Source organism: Octopus sinensis, linkage group LG23 (genome assembly GCF_006345805.1).
Source record: "Octopus sinensis linkage group LG23, ASM634580v1, whole genome shotgun sequence".
In the NCBI taxonomy this organism is placed as follows: domain Eukaryota; kingdom Metazoa; phylum Mollusca; class Cephalopoda; order Octopoda; family Octopodidae; genus Octopus; species Octopus sinensis.
In genome coordinates this window covers 32,871,366-32,877,897 of record NC_043019.1, presented here as the reverse complement: position 1 = coordinate 32,877,897, position 6,532 = coordinate 32,871,366, and positions in this window count along the sequence as shown.

Here is a 6,532-nt window from a genome sequence, read left to right as displayed (position 1 = left end):
GACTTCACTCTACCACAGAAAAACATTCTTCTAGCTTTCCGGTAATGGCTTCTTTTTCATGTTTTCTTTTTCATTTTTCTACATGTTTTATTCATTTAAATGTGTGTGTGTGTGTGTGTGCAATATGTATTTATATATATATAAGTGTCTAAGGCTCCCTATAGGAACTGGATAATGTCTATTAATGAAGTGACATAAATAACAGTGGAGTAGGATGTTCAATGCAATAGAAAATATACATTTCTTTATTGTCCACAAGGGGCTAAACATAGAGGGGGCAAACAAGGACAGACAAAGGGATTGAGTCGATCAAATCGACCCCAGTGCGAAACTGGAACTTTATTTATCGACCCCGAAAGGATGACAGGCAAAGGCGACCTCGGCGGAATTTGAACTCAGAACGTAACGGCAGACGAAATACCGCTAAGCATTTCGCCCGGTGCGCTAAAGTGTCTGCCAGCTCACCGCCCCCAGCAATAGAAAATATAGCTGTTACAATAAGCATAAACGTGAGAAAAATCAGGGCTATTAGCTCTGTTGATAATAATAATAAATAATTCAATTTCAATGTTTTCTTGAAACTATAACTTACTTTAGACATTAGGATTTAAATTCCAATCTTCGAAAATGTTCCGTTCTATAATATTCTTAAAGGAATGGAAAAATTATCCAGCAACTCAGGATAATACGAATGAGCCTGGTAGGTGCAAAAGACTAACTGGCATTTCTTGTTAAGAATACGGGTGACAGTCATATCGCTGATGTTTGTTGTGCACTCTGCTGTCATTATTTGATTGTTGTTATTCTGTGTAGCTGTGTGTAAAGATCAGTTATGTTTTTCAGGGTTGCTTTATTTTTACAGTTAACTTAGAAATGGAGAAGGACATGGTGCTAGGTATAAAAAATAAGCCTTTGGGGCTAGAAATATTGCAGAAAAGCATGAAATTCTTCAAGGAAATTCATGTGTCTTATGCGAAATCTGTGATGGGCCTGAGTGATGCTGATAACTTGGAGTCACTTCTGCTATATATATATATGCATGCTTTTGGCGCGGAATTTGAGGCATAACTAAAAATGCAATTCGTTAAACCGCTCGTGTTTTTGACGCTCGGGTCGATCTAATTAATTGCATTTAAGACAAACCTCTGCTGAAGATTTATAGATGTGTATGTAAGTAAAACTACATATTACATTAGTAATGAAACAATTTGTTCAGGGTCAATCTATTTATTCGTTGTATTTCACTTTCCTTCCGTTAAATGTATGTTAATTCTAGTTGGAAACATCTTTTCTGTGGCTATACTATCGGAGCTATTTTTAGCACTAGAGTTATCCACATAGTGGTTAACTCTCTAATAATTTATGTATAAATTTGTATTTTCTCCATAGTTTTTTGTGCTAAGCCACTCGGTGTTAAATTAATGGTATTATTAAATTAATATCAATTTTTCACCCTCATTTATAAATATATATATATATATATATATATATATATATATATATATACTAGCAGTATTGCCCGGCTCAACGGGGATTTCAGGGTAGAGTTTCAGGGAGTCGCTGATGTATCGTGATGATCAAAAATCCGGCAAGCTAAATTTTGATTAAAGTGATTCAAACTGCAGACTCACCGCACAATGGTCACATTTAATTCAAAGCTTAAAAAATGTAATGAAAACAATTGGTATGTGTTCACAAAGTCCAAACGATTAATAAGAAAAAACCCTCCAGGCTACATCCCGAAAATTCATTTCTTTGCCGAATTTCTACAATGTTTCCGGCGATTCGTTTTTATATCTTGATTTTTTTTATTTTTCATGCAATTTACGCATGCTTGCACGCGTGGTGAACACAGTTCACGTCAAACAGCTGACTGAGTAAAGTTCACTATTCAATGCATGGGATAAGGCCTAAACAAACACATTATCGATTTTTGCACTTGCGAGATGAATTTCGGAACAGTTCAACAGTTCAATTTTCATTCGCCTAAACTTTAAGTGACCCATTTTTTGTGGTTCTACGATTTGTTGGCTAGGAGGAGATGTGCCGGGAAGTTAAACACACAGACACATACACAGATACACACACAGACACACAAGTTGAGTTTTATATATATATATATATATATATATATTATATATATATATATATATATATGTATATATATATGTATATATATATATATATACATGTTAGGGCAGCGGACTCACGGTCGGAGCATCGCGGTTTCGATTCCCAGACCGGGCGTTGTGTGTGTTTATTGTGTGTGTTTGTTGGCTTGCTCGCTTAGCCAGCGGGGTGGCGTCACTTGAAGGCTAAATCAATGCTACCCAAGAACAAAAGTTGTATTACACAGTGTTATTCAAGATAATTATAATGATGGTTTCAAATTTTGGCACAAGGCCAGTAATTTGGGGGGTGGTTGGTGGAGGGAGCACAAGGCCAGTAATTTGGGGGGAGGGGTTGGTGGAGGGAGCACAAATCAAGTACATCAACCCTAGTGCTCAACTAGTACTCATTTTGTCGACCTTGGAAGGATAAAAGGCAAAGTGAACCTCGTTAGAATTTGAACTCAGAACGTAAAGAGCTGGAAGAAATGCTCCTAAGCATTTTCCCCAGCATGCCGACAATTGTGCCAGCTTGCCACCCATATAAAAATAATGATGGACTCTCCCGTCGAAGACAACCTATGAGTGTTTTGCTCAAGAACACAAAACACCACCCGGTTTAGGATTTGAAACCACAATTTCACGATCATGAGTGCAAGGCTCTAATCACTAGGCTATGCATCCTCATGGCAACAACAACAACAATAATAATAATAATAATAATATAATAATAATAATAATAATAATAATAATAATAATGATAATAATAATAGCAATAGCAATAACAATAATAATGATAATAATAATAATAATAATAATAATAATAATAATAATAATAATAATAAGCCCTGATACAGTACCAGGCAGTGGCTCTCATGGCTTCTGATCTAAACTGATTGGAAGTGTAATCATGTACATTGTTTTGTCTTGGTATAAAAGATGGGCTACAGCAAATATTGTGCTCAATACCACAGATTTGCTTGTCAGTTGTTTGACCTTAACCAGTTGAGCATGTCCCTTAGTGGCTGATGATATGTGCATCTCTGATCATGAGCAGAGGTAGTGGGGGAGCATCATAGCCATGTGTTGAGAGGGATTCTTTGGGGTTTGGATAATTCACCTTTTGAAACATGGGTGGTTCGTTCGACATCCTTAAACAACCCTTATTCAGGGACCTTTTGAGTGGGATGAGCTACTCGACCAGAAGAAAATTCTAACTGGGCCCCACCTGCAAGGTCATGCACTGTGTAGCCGACCATGTGAAATTATGGTCAACCTATACTATCCTTATCCGCTGGCCTACAAAATACTCTAAGTGCGATCAAGATGAATCGATGCAATCTGTCCAAGTTCACATTGGTACATTCGTGTTATTTAGTTGGTATCTGTCAGACAGAAGAAAGCATCTGAGCAGGATTTTGATGCTTTTGCACCCCACTCTACTATCAGATACTCCCATGCAATCGAAACGTCCATCTCAGACTACGGTCCAATAGAATAAGTACTAGGCTTACAAAGAATAAATCCTGGGGTTGATTTCTTCAACTAAATGTGGTGCTCCATCATGGGCACAGTCAGATAACTGAAGCAAGTACAATAATAAAGGATTAAAAGAATAAAAGAATATATGTTCATATAAGACATGGCTGTATATTAAGAAGTTTGCTTTCCAACCCCGTAGTCCCAGGTTCAGTTCCATTACATGATACTTTGGGCAAATGTCTTCTACAATAGCTTCAGGCCAACCAAAGCTTTGTGGGTAGATTTGGTGGACGGAAACTGAAAGAAGACCCACCCAGGGGACGTTATTTTTCTAGGCACAGGAGTAGCTGTGTGGTAAGTAACTTGGTTACCTACCACATAGTTCTGGGTTCAGTCCTATTCGTGACACCTTGGGTATGTGTCTTCTGCTATAGCCTTGGGCCAACCAAAGCCTTGTAAGTGGATTTGGTAGACGGAAACTGGAAGAAGCCCATCGTATATGTATATATATGTGTGTGCGTGTGCGTGTGCGTGTGCGTGTGTGTGTGTGTGTGTGTGTGGGTGTTTGTCCCTCCAACATTGCTTGATAACTGATGTTGGTGTGTTTACGTCTCCGTAACTTAGTGGTTCGGCAAAAGTGACCAATGGAATAAGTGCTAGGATTATGCAAATATATGGGAATCTACCACCTGTGTCATCTCTTGTGAAAGGTAAGAGAGTCCAATTTGCTGGACATTGTTGTAGAGCTGAAAAAGAGGTAATTTCTACTCTTCTCCTCTGGAAGCCATCTACACGCAATACCAGAGGGCACACACTCTCCTACCCTGATGTAATCTCCAGGGATACAGGCATCCAGCAACAGGACCTCCGTAATGCCATGATGGACCGTGAAGTCTGGCGTAGCATGGTAAATTCCATTGTCTTGACCACGGTCGAACAATGATGAATGATGCTAGGATTACAAAGAATAAGTAAGTCCTGGAGCTGATTTACTCGACTGAAGGCGGTGCTCCAGCATAGCCGCAGTTAAATGACTGAAACAAATAAAAGAATAAAAGAATATATATATAACAACAACAACAATAATAATGATGATGATGATAATGATGATGATGAGGGTGGTGGTGGTGGTGGTGGTGATGGTGATGATGATGATGATGATGATGATGGACTACAGTAGCAGTGATTGTAGAATCTCTAGGAATGATAAAAAAAAAAGTACTGAAACCTATTTGAAAGTGATTCCAGGCTCACCATCCCTACAGGAAGTGCAAAAAATCGCATTAACTGGAACGGCTCATGTACTGAGAAGAGCCATATCGCTGTGAAAATAACATCCATCCATGAATTCATTTATTTGTTAATTTTTAAATACATATTTTATCTGTGAATTTGCGCGTGTAATCTGGGTATGCATACAATGCCCTTCTCTGCCCTAGGTGTATGGAAAACACTCGGCGAGAAACGGAAGAAAATTGAAGAAAGGAAAAAATAATAATAATAATAATAATAATAATAATAATATAATAATAATAATATAATAATAATAATAATAATAATAATAATAATAATAATAATAATAATAATAATAATAATATAAACGTATCTGTCAAGACCTACCAAAAACTGAGCAAATATAAAGATCTTGAAATAGAAATCAGCAAAATGTGGAAGCTGAAGACTAAAACAATACCTGTTGTCATAGGTGCCCTGGGAATGATAGCAAAAGGGGCTGATAGCTACCTAACTCAGATACCAGGAAACCCAAAAATGGCAGAAGTTCAAAAGATAGTGCTCATGGGAAATGCTCATATCCTACGCAAAATACTCTCTATGTAATCTCAAGGTTTAAAACAAACATAATTTTCGGTTTAAAAAAAAACAAAAAAATACAACTTTTTTTTTTAGACATTCATTAGTACAACACCCCCACCCCCCCAAATATATGGCACACTAGGCATAACAACAACATGAACTTCCAACCCTGTTGTCTCTTGAGGTCTCTGGGTGAGACTTGGAGCCAACTTGTACAAATATAAAGCAAAAGTCAAACATAGAATAATAATAATAATAATAATAATAATAATAATAATAATAATAATAATAATAATAATAATAGGGAATATAATTCCAAAACTTACAGGGAAAAATTCAATTTAACAATTTAAAATCAAATTTCACAATATGTAATATATGTATATAATTTAGAGAAAAACCAATATTAAACAATTCAATAAAGAAAGATGTTATTCACACCATATAGAAAACATATACTATAAAAAAAATTATTTTAAATCAATAAAGTATAATAAATAGTAAACAGTAGTAAAAACATTACGCACGTTTCATGGCTATATTTTCAAATAGATAATTCAATTCACAACTGCAACTCGGTCATGGAGACCAGCTGCGGGAAAGCGCTTCAAGCAAACGGTGACCACATCTGTTCACCATCGTCTATGTAGAGCCAGAGATGTCGCAGTCTCAGGGCACCTTTCAGCAGGTGTTGGTAGCAAACGGATCGCCGGACTATCCAAACGCTTCCTTTCCAGAAGAAACAGAAGAAGATGCGTTCCAGTTTGGTGATGATAGGGTCGGGACAAGGCACGACGGTCAGGTGGTAGTAGTTGACGGGCGCGATGTACGCGTTCGCCACCTCCACCCGACCTTTTAGGGACAGCTTCCTCTCTGCTCATTGCCTGGAGAGAGTGGCCAACCAACTGGTTATCTCGTCCCAGTTCTTCTTCGTTTGCAGGTCCGAACCGAACCAGACTCCAAGCAACTTGACCGGCCCGTCCGTCAGCCAATTTCCAGAATGAGTTGTGGTTGTTGAAAATATTAGCTCCATTACAGAGAATAAGCTCACCCAGTTTTATCCACTCAGTGTGTTGCCATTTATGATTTGCATTAAGGGAACGATGGTCATAGATCAATACAAATCC